We start from the raw sequence: 10,998 nt of genomic DNA, 5'->3' as shown, positions 1-10,998 counted from the left end.
TCTTTACTCTGTGTAACTCCCATTGAGCCAGGGAGCTCTTCGGCATAGGGAGATACTTTGTTCGTTGTATTGACTCCTCTGTATGACAAAGGCTCATGGTACTCTATAAATAATTGCTAGAGTGATGAATAAAACATAACTCTATTCAAACCTCCAATCCAATAGCACTCTACTTTTTAACACAGATTATTTAACACAGGGAACAAACAGTAAGTTCTGGATTTCAACTTGGGATTGTCTGCTGATACACGGTCCATACTGAAAACATGATTTTCTCCCTCTTAAATTTCCTGGATTTTATATGTATTAACAGTATCAATCTATTATCCAAAAGTGAATATTGATGTAGTAATTCACCTGTAGACTTGTGTGACTATTCATAAACTGTAAGATGAAAGTAGAGAGCTTTCAATTGGATTATAACATTTTATTCAGTCTAAGAGTATATAATTGAACCATATATTATACTTTATGAAATTGGTTTTGCTTTTAGTATATTCCAAAGTTCTTTTCCTTTGGCTTTGTCCTTTTGACCAAAGCCCCTTCCAGAATCAGATACTTCGTAACCCACATTCCAGGAGACAGCCCTTTGCCATCATTTATATGCTAATTCTTATATCAGTTGTCTTCTATTTCTTAAATCTATAGTGAATATTTCACCAAAAACAATGTTTCTCTGCGAACCAGACCCTTCTCGGCAATTTCTTCCTCTCATTTTTATTTTCCTTCTCCTTTCTTGTAATAAGTTTTTTTTTTTCTAATTACGTAAGTTCTTTAGTTTACTACTAAAAATTTCAAATATACGTAGAGGAGGGGAAGAAAGAGAGAGATGAAGCCCTGTTAACATTTGGGTTTATTTTCATAGCACTATTCTGCCGAGTGTTGGAGCTGCTTAGAGAGTAAGAATAGTAATCATACACCATGGTTACTCCCAGTATTTTTCACTGATTTGCTTTTCATTTTTGCCTTTAAATTTTAGTTCTAATATTTTCAGTATAGAGACATTTCTGTTTTGTGCAGTGAAATCTATTTCACTGCTTTCAGCCTCATAAATGACTTTTTCACAGAGTGCATGTTTATCTACTTTCCTCTGTTTCTTAAGGTTTCAGTTTTTAGAGTTAATGGTATAGTTCGTGTGTGATTTAATTTTGAGTATATTGCTTATTTGTAATTAATATACTTTATATTCAGTTTTGTCCCTCTTTTCCATTGACTTGGAGTGCTTCTCTAAAGAAATACTGAAGTCTTTTATAGACTAGTATCTGTTCATAAGCTATTCTACGTTTTTATGATTGTTCTTGTGCCAATACAATACCACATTAATTACAGTTATTTATATCTAATATTTAATGCAGGTTATTTCCCTTATAAATTTTTCTTTCTCTTAAATTTTGTTAACTCTTTGGACCTCTTCTATGCTTGCTAAATTTTGGGCTAATTTTTGTCAGGATTCAAATGATCATATGGGGATTCTGATATTTTGTTGCTATAAGTTAATTTGGAGATATTTGACATCTATATGAAATATATACGTATTCACCTTTTTCTAAAAATTAATAAAATAAAATACAATATAATTTGATTTTGTAATAAAATATTTTTGTATTTATAATTTTTTATCTTGAAATAAATTCCAGTTTTTCTTTTACTCTATAATTCTCTAGATCCCATATGTTTTGGCTGAAGATATTTCTAGGTAAATTAGGTATTTTTTTGTTACTATAGTAAAAATTAACTTTATTTCTTTTTCTATTGAGTTTTAATTAACTCGGTGGATTGAAAAAATATTTGAAGACCTACTTGGTTAATTTCAATATGTATATAATTAGCGAACACAAATGATATAAGCAGTAGGTTTGGTTCAAAGGAAGAAGTTGGTGTAGGCTGCCATAGTTGACAGAAGTTATTAAGGAAGAAGGACTTTTAAAACGGACAAAACAGATGATATTCTGGCCAATTCAGGGCAAGCAGTTATGGAGATGAGCAAGGTGAACTCGGGTATAGTGAGCAGAACACCTGTTGTTAATGTTTGGAAATAAAGTTAGAAGTACTGAGATTGTGGAAGACTTGGGATGCTAGCGAGGGGCTTGTAATTGAAATGGTGTTGTATTGACATAAGACTAGATGCTCCTATCAGCCAAGTGTATGTTCTTGAGGAAGTGCCATGTCTACTAAAGCGCTACGTTTGGGAGGTAATCCCTAGGTGACGTTTAGGTTTGGTGTGTATGTCTGTTTAGGCTACTATAACAAAATTCCATAGACTGAATGGGTTAAACCAGAAAGTTGTCTTTCTCCCTGTTCTGGATGCTCGAAGTCCACGATCAGGGTACTGGCTGATGTTCTTCCTGGCCTGCAGATGGCAGCTTGGTGCTGTGTTTTCCTTTGTGAGTTTGTGTGCACATGTGTAGTGGGGGACACCCTGGCCTCTCTTCCCCTTCTTATAAAGGACCCCAGTCCTATCATGAGGTCCCCACCCTTAGGACCTCGTTCAACCTTAATTACTTCCTCACGGGCCCTACCTCCAAATAGTCATACTGGGGGAAGAGCTTTAATACGTGAATTGTGTGAGGACACAGTCATTCGGTCCCCAGCGCTTGGTTTGCAGAGGAGAGAGCCTGGAAGAAGGCTGGCTAGATTGGCAAGAATGAGGAGATGGAGCTGTAAGAGAAATTTTGAAGGAGGCTGTGGGAGGAATGAGCATCAGAGCTAACTGTTGAATTCTTACATTAGAAAGCTAAAAGAAGGAACCTGATTTTCAAGCTTTGTTTTGAATACATCACTGTGAATATGCTTATAACATCATTTCATCTGGAACACATGTTTCTGGAAGGGACCATAAAGATATCATTGTGAAAAACGACCCAATGGATAAATTTATATTCTGCCCTTGTTGGATGTTTTTTGTTCATCGTATCATGCCACCTGTTTGCACCCATATTACCCATGCCAGAGTACAGAGTTTTAAAGAATAGTCATGTGTCGCGTTTAAAGTGAATTTTAGTGCTCCTAGGAGAGTACCTTCTACTTGTGTATACTTATTACTTGAAGATGATGAATAACCTTTCTGGCATCAATAACTTTGAACAGTTTTGAAAAGACAAAGTTGAAGAAAGAAAAGAGGCCATGGTTTTTGGTTGGTTGGGTTTTACTTTTTCTTGGAAAAGATAGTACTGATGTTTTAGGCATTGTTTTGAATGTTCTAGAAGCCTTTGAATAGAGTCATAGGGACATTTTTTGATGAGGGTAGGACAAAATTTTCATGAAATTGGGGAATCATTTTAAAGTCCTCTTAAAAATCAAGGTGTCAGAAAACTTTCTGTAAAGGGATACATAATTTAGCTTTGCGGTCCATAAAGGTTCTACCAGCAGCTACCCTACTCTCCTTGTGGTAGAAAAATAGCCACAGATGATAGATAAATGAATGAAGATGGCTGTGTTCCAATAAAACATTATTTACAAAAATAGGCTGTGGGTGGGACTTTGCTTAGGGGCTGTAATAGCTGACTCCTGGTCTAATCAGTTATGCAGAGTATTTTATAAATTTAATCATTACTGGGATCAATCTGTTAGAGTAGATGAATAACATGGTTATTTTGTGCTCTGAAAGAACTCTCAATATTTTTTAAAAGGTCTGGGAAAGCTTAGCCAATGTATTTAGTAATCAAAGAACTTTGTTCTAATATATCATTAAGGGTTTGGTACCTTGAAAGTACAGATTGGGATGATAGTTGAATTTTTAAAAATGTCCAAGTATTATTTTAGTCACTAAGTGGACTGAAATAAATTTCTTTATTCATCTCAAGTAATAGTGTCTCTGTGATCTCTTCTGTCATCTCTCAGTTAGAAAGGATGCCTCCATTCTTGACATTGTATTTTGTTCAATTATATTTGGCTATTTAATACATTACAGGGAGTGTTGTGGTATAGAGGTTAAGGGCGTGGGTTGTAAAGCCAGAGTCTATGACTTCCTGGTTCTGTGAACTTCTGCAAGTTACTTCAATCTCTGTGGGTTTCACTTGCCTCAGTTATCAAATGGGAGTAAAAATAGTCCCCATCTCATAGTTTTTTGAGGTTGACATGAGTAATACACAGAAGTAAAGCATTTAGAAGAATGATTGACCTGTAGTAACAGCTTGATGAATTAGCCTTAGAGTTTCCCTCTTTGGCTGTAAGCTTTTTGAAGGCAAGGACTATATTTTGCTCTACCTTGACGATCAGGCAGTTTTCATGGAGCATGCTAATATTCAACATATGGTTGCTAATGTTATTACTTTGTTACCGTGACACAGTCTACGTAATCAACTCTTTGTTAAATTGAATTGTCACCATTCCCGTTTCTGTCCTTTGGAGAAGGTATAGGCATGTGGTAAAGTCCACAGGGTAAAGAGAAACAAGGTAAATAAAGGAACTTGGGGAGGGAGGGAATTTTGGAAGGAATCTTAAAAATGAGCTAAAGAATTGGTGAGCATTTGCCAAGAATAGTTCATGAATCTTTATGTGAGGAAACAGCAGTGTCAACCTGAACCATCTCAGTAGCTTCATAAATGAATGTATTTTTGGGCATTGCTGCATTTAATGCCTCTCTATCTAGTGTAGTGGGCAGGTAGTAGCTACATCGCTATTATTTATGCTAACTTGAGTCCAAGTTTATGGGGACAGAAATTTATGAAAGTCTCAATATCCACCAACCTCCCTTTTCCCACACCACAATGCTGGTATTCCTGCTTCTGGCTTGTCCTCATTATTGTCCCTGGTACTTGCTAATTTTAGTTCTGGGCTGGTCTTCCACTTAATCTACCAGGGTAATTTCTTGCTGAAGTCAGCAAAGTTCTTTGGTTGTCCTTCTTCTCCCTTTCCTGTTTGGACTAATTCAGTTTATTCCCAGTTTGTGCTCCATTTTACTCTTTATCTTTGCGTAGGTTCCTCAGTCTTTACCCGGTATGGACATCTTTGTCCATCAAGCTTTAGAGATGATCTACAACCTTCTATTTAGTCTTAAGTGTCAGCAGTTGTTTTTCTTTGTCCTTGGACTTCTTTATTAGAAAAACGTGCTCAGGGCAGCTGGGTGGCTCAATCAGTTAAGCGTCCGACTTTGGCTCAAGTCCTGATCTCAGGGTCGTGAGATCGAGCCCCATGTTGGGCTACGTGCTCAGCAGAGAGCCTGCTGGATATTCTCTCCCTCTCCCCCTGCCCTCTCTGTCTCTCCCTCTCTTTCTCTCTCTAAAAATAAATAAATAGATTTAAAAAAAAAACATGCTCAGGCTGTTCCTGAAAATTTAAACAATCTGACAAATTAGGGGAATCCAGAGCCTCTAGAAAGCTGGCTGGTCAAGAATCCTAGAAATTCTGTAGTCTACTTAACCCTAGTACTGATTTTTCTTAAAATACGTTCATAATCCCTTGGGTTTATCATTCGCTGGTTTTGTAAAAACACGTCTTCCTACTTGGAGTGCTAAACTTAGAAATGAGCTTTGAATAAACAGTGAGGTTCTAGGGCTTAGTTTATTTTCTTGTCAAGATCTTTAATAGCTCTTCCTTTTTTGTGCGAGTGCAGTTGACTATTATGATAAAATCCATCTAATTAGCTATCAATATTTGACAGTGTACTTTTTAGCAGTGCCATTCATCCAGCTCAACAGAGCAGTCGTTTCAATCAAGGAAACCACACCAGCCATTCAAATGAGAGAATACTGCCAGAGCTGGATTTCATCTAATGGGCTCGATAAAGAAAATGGAACTTGAGGGTTTCTATTAGCCAATATATCTCATTAATATTGTGACTGAGACTGTCAGTATCCATTCTGCTAGCCATCAGTGTTTACAACTGATCCTGAATAGATAAAACAAAATGGAAAACAGGCTTTATGTATGTTGTTTTTCATCTAGCAAGATGTAGATTTATTTTATTGACATCAAATGCATGTCAAACACAGCCTCATAAATGTCACTGACCTTTTCTTCTTTTTGTCTTTTCATATAGACAATTACAGCTCTGTTATTTAATTTCTGGGGAACTCAGAGCACGGCACTTCTGAGTCTTACTTACTCATTCTTTGTAAAGCGGGAATAATGACATCAGGTGTTTGTTGTGTAACCACCGTAGTATTTCTCAGGCTTACAACAATACACATTTGTTCTGGATTATATGCCAGCAGGTCAGCTGGGCGTGCCTCCAGGCTCTGTGCTGGGTCCAGGTCGGCACCACACATTTGTAATTCTTCGGAGAGGAGTTTCTTAGGATAGGTTCTTCTCCTGGCGATGGCAAAAGCTTACTTTTGCAAGCACATTTCAAGTCTTTGGTTTTCTCATGTCTACCAATATCCCACTGACCAAAGCAAGTCACAGGCTACCTATCAGTGGTGTGAGGAAGTGTTCCTTCTGGGATGTGAGATGGGATAGGACGTGAATACTTTCTGAACAAAAATCTACCATAGTGCCTCACATGATGATGAGGAAGATTCTGTGAAATTATGTATATGAGAGTTCTTTGTTAATTGTTGGGCATGATGTAACTATGATGTTTCTACATCATCTGTCATTATAAATTCCTTTTGATATTCAACTATTCATTTCATAACTTTCTACCAAGAGAGGCCATATACAACACTTGCTAGCAGCTGTTGACTTAAAATACGGAGGTATCATGGCACGTGATTAGAGTGGGAGGCTAAAAATCAGGAGTATCTGTTACAGTCTGGGATGTTTAAACTACTTCTTGGCCTACCATAAGACTTTAAATTCAAGGAGAAAGCAAGCCAAGGAAAGAGGATTACGCTTGAACAGTCTTCATGATAAAATAGTAGTAATTAGTTTGAGCAAAATCCCTTAATAGTTTTTTTTTTTTTTTCGCACTTTGCAGGAAACCAAATGGCAGACAGATAAAACAAATTACTTTACTGGGGTAATTAGCAAGTGATTATAAGGTTTTGCCTATGTTCTCCCAAGAGTACAAAGATCATGCCCTGTTTTTCGAAGAACTTTATGTTGCTTAATACCTAATCCGTCTAAACTCAACTGCAACATCTGACAGTAACCTTGCCACAAACACTGAACTCTCCAGACTACCTGGGAGACAAAAGCAATGCTAATTTAATGATGAGGAGTGGAAAATGAAGCACGGTGTTTTTCTTTTATTTTCTTCTGAACTTGTTTTGCCACCTTTTATTAGCCCCCTCTTTGCGTTTTTCTTAATGCAGGTATCACACAACTCCTAAGAATTAAGTTGTACGTGTTTCTGAACCAAGGTCTATGATTGTGAGTTAAAATATTACATCTTTAAGTCCAGAGCATTTTCAGAACAATAACATCATTGAAAGAGAGAATCATCCTCTCGATAGAGGTCATAGAAAATTCAAATTAATTCCTAATCAAAGATGACTCAGGAAAACAGATAGTTCACATAATGTTTTGATTGAAGGACACTGAGACCTTCAGGATAAGGTTGCTGCCAACTGACAAAAATAAGGTGTCTCTCTATACTAAAAGTGGGCGAAGATAGCAGAACAATTCAGGGTTCTCTTTGGATGTAGAGGCTATAGGACTTGACCACATCAAACGTGGCAAACCACTAAGTCACATTTACGTATTAATGATAAACAGCATTAAAAAAAATCTCTAATTCAATTATTTGCTGTAAAGGAAAATATACACATAAGATTTTATGTTTTGATGGGATTAAATGTTCTCTTTTTCATGTATAAAGTTGTGAAAATTGTGTCTTGACTAAATTTTCTAATTCTCAGTCATGGGACTTCCTTTTTCAGTAGAATGAGTTGGGCAAGTCTTCCTAAGTATTTTTCATGTTTTCATTTTTATAGGCAGCCATATTTTAGAAATATTTTTAACTTAGGATATTTGCAGATACAAAGTTTGTTTTGGGTTATAGACATGCTGATTCAGGGGCACCTGGGTGGCTCAGTCATTAGGCATCTGCCTTTGGCTCAGGTCATGATCCCAGGGTTCTGGGATCGACCCTGCATCGGGCTCCCTGCTGAGTGGGAAGCCTGCTTCTCCCTCTCCCACTCCCCCTGCTTGTGTTCCCTCTCTCGCGGTCTCTCTCTCTCTCAAGTAAACAGATAAAATCTTAAAAATAAAAAAAAGAAGACAAAGACCTACTGATTCAGTAAGAACCAGAAGGGTTAGACTCCCAACATTTGGGAACCATTCAAAGAAGAAGAAATGCCCAACAGGATTGTAGAGCACTGTATATGCTTGATGTGATATTTCATGGAGTGGGTGTGGAAACAGAACATTGGTCCCTGTCAAATAGACACAGTTTAGGGCTTAAGACCTCAGGTCAAGTTTGAGCTCTGCCAGTTTGTGTTTTTTGGGTTTTGTAAACTACTTGGGCTGGTTATTTGATCTTACTAAGACACAGATTTTTCATTTACAAGGTGGAGCTAATGATACTACCCACATCATGAAGCTGATGTAAGTATCAGATGAGCTCTTGTACAATGTATTACACAGAGTTGGTATACAATGAATCTCATTAGCAGTAGGTGACAGATGTATAGGCATATACTGTGCAGTTAGATCACATGGTATGGTGATGGGGGAAAGAGAGGCTAAGAATCTTAAAAAAAAAAAAGAGGGGGGGGATAAACCCTTGGACGTATGACTGATTGGGTAGTAGAAATAGAAACCATATCATCCTAGCCAGATAAAGAGGTGCGTGTTGATTATTTCCCCCTTCTAAAAGTTGGAATTGGGATTGAATTCTTCAGTCATGAAAGTGACTTGGTTATGTATCTATGTTAAATCCATGAGTCCTGTAAAACACTAAAAATCAGCATTGTTCTTTTTTATTTATCTGAAGACTTGAATAGATTCATAATAGGTCCTAATAGTCCACAGTTTTTTCCTGTATCCATGCCCTATGGTTGACCGTCTACCCATGCTGACTGTGGGCATGGTCTTGGGGATGGCTAGTTAAGATGGCCTTGGCTAACATAATTAGGCTTTCTTCCATGCTTCTCTTGAGTTACCCCAACAGTCTAACCCAGGCACCTTCTCATTGTTGAGGCAGGGTTCCAAAATGGAAGGAGAAGGGCATACTGTCTTTTCAAGTCTCTGTTTACATCAAATTTTTCTCATTGGCAGCTCTTTTATTTTTTTTCCCATAGTAGTTTCCTGGAAAATTATATAATCTTTAGAAAACTGATTGTATTTCCCCGTGGGAGCAATGCTACATTCAGCAGGGATGCTTCTGACTTTTCATCTTCTACCTAATGTTGAGCATTGATGGTTCTAGATAGTTATCTAGAAACTGTTTCCACTGGATCCCCCATTTAACCTGATGAGACAGGCCCTTTGCAGTCTGACCCTATCCTATTTCATCAGTTTTGTCTGTCGTTACTAAGTTTACGTTGTACGTTCTAGCCACATATTTTGACAAAAATTTCCTGAGTGTGCAGTGCTCCTTCTTAGCTTTTTGCCTATGGATGTACTGTTTCATTTATTTGGAAAACTCCTACTCCGAACTCCAACTTAAAGGTTCTCTCCCACTTTCCTAAGAAAAGCTGTTCCATAATAATTGCTCCAGGTATTTGTGGTGTTTATTATAATGGTCTAAATGCAAATAACTGTGTCTGTCTCCCACATTAGTGTGCATCTGTGAAGCCCCGATGAGTTTCTTAATCACCATTTTGTTTTCTTTCATCCCAAATGGCAAGTACAATGCCTCGTGTTGAAAATATATTTGTTAAAATGTGATTCAGCACTAGAAGAATAAATGAATAATGGCATTGTGTTTTAAAAGCTGAGAGACAAGAATCATAAGCCTCTAATCAATGAAACTGGAAAGATTTAGAACCAGAAGAAACATTAAAGATTGTTTTGGTGATCATTATTGTACAGATGAGGAAATCAGTTGTTTCGTGTTCTATATTTAAATGGATTCAGTGCTCGCCATTAGAATTTCCTGCCGTGGCTTGTTTAATTCCTTTCTTGATGACTGAAATTTAAGCCTTGAAGCTACTATTTCCAGAATCCAGCAAGTTCGATACGTAAACGTTTTAAGTGGTAGAATATTATCGGGTTACATTTTATTTTTTCCCATCAAAACTCTGGAAACGTTACTCTGCTGTCCCTTGGCAGTCTGGTCTCTCCTATTTGTAGGTGATTTGCTGTCACTCCTGAAGGCCTAGAGGGTTCTTTTCTCACCCTTGAATTTCGTCAGGCTATGTCTTCATGTTGATTATTTTTATAATCTTTTTCCAGAGTACATTTTGTTGTACTGATTTGTAGATTTGAGACTTTGATTTTTGTGGGGGTTTTTTTACTCAACAATTTTTTATTTTTAATCCAAGTGTGCCTGTTACTTGAAATGTGAAAGATTACTTGAGCATAAAAAGAATCCCTTCAAATTAAATAATATGTTTTTACTTCTCTCCTAATGTTTAAAATGTGAACATTTTATAATTCATTCACAGCCTTTAAGTCCAGGTGACTTCTTCCTTGGGTCTCCGTTTCCTTTTAGACAAAGTCTTGTTCCAGAAGGCAGTTAGCTTTTCATCTTTCTGTCTAAATAACATCCAAGCACACATCCCACAGGCGCAAGCGTATGTGCCCATTGGTCATGAATAATCCAAATTACGTTCATCATGAATGCTGTGGCCTTTGTGCCAAAAACGACTGAGACTTTGTTTGCTGGGGAATGTTTTTCTATTAATTTGTTTACTGTGCTCTCTTTCTGTACAAGTATTATCCTTACCATCACTATGGTGCCGATTATGACTTGGATTTCCTTCGCTTTTCTTCCTTCAGTGCTTTATTCATTTGCCTTTTCTTCTGGACCTTTCTTTAGTTTCTTAGGCCTCTTCTCCACATTGTTGACTCTTTCTCAGCAGAATGGATTTTTACTTCTCACTGTTTTTATTTTAAACTAGGTTTATTATCGTGTCTTCAGTTCTTTTCCTTTGTTTTGCCAAATCACTTTTCATCTGCCGTTTTATTTATACTTTGAGCTATTTCTTCTGATAGACCATATTCTTTTAC

At 37.1% G+C, this 10,998-nt stretch overlaps 1 pseudogene; it reads right to left on the bottom strand.

The window, feature by feature from the left end:
* Positions 1–10,436: 10,436 nt before the first annotated feature.
* Positions 10,437–10,606, bottom strand: LOC121104276 (annotated as a pseudogene).
* Between the last annotated feature and the right edge of the window lie 392 nt (positions 10,607–10,998).

This window comes from Ursus maritimus, assembly GCF_017311325.1.
Source record: "Ursus maritimus isolate PB19 chromosome X unlocalized genomic scaffold, ASM1731132v1 scaffold_X1, whole genome shotgun sequence".
In the NCBI taxonomy this organism is placed as follows: Eukaryota; Metazoa; Chordata; class Mammalia; order Carnivora; family Ursidae; genus Ursus; species Ursus maritimus.
The sequence above is the reverse complement of the archived record's forward strand: the minus strand, read 5'-3'. Positions and strand labels throughout refer to the sequence as shown.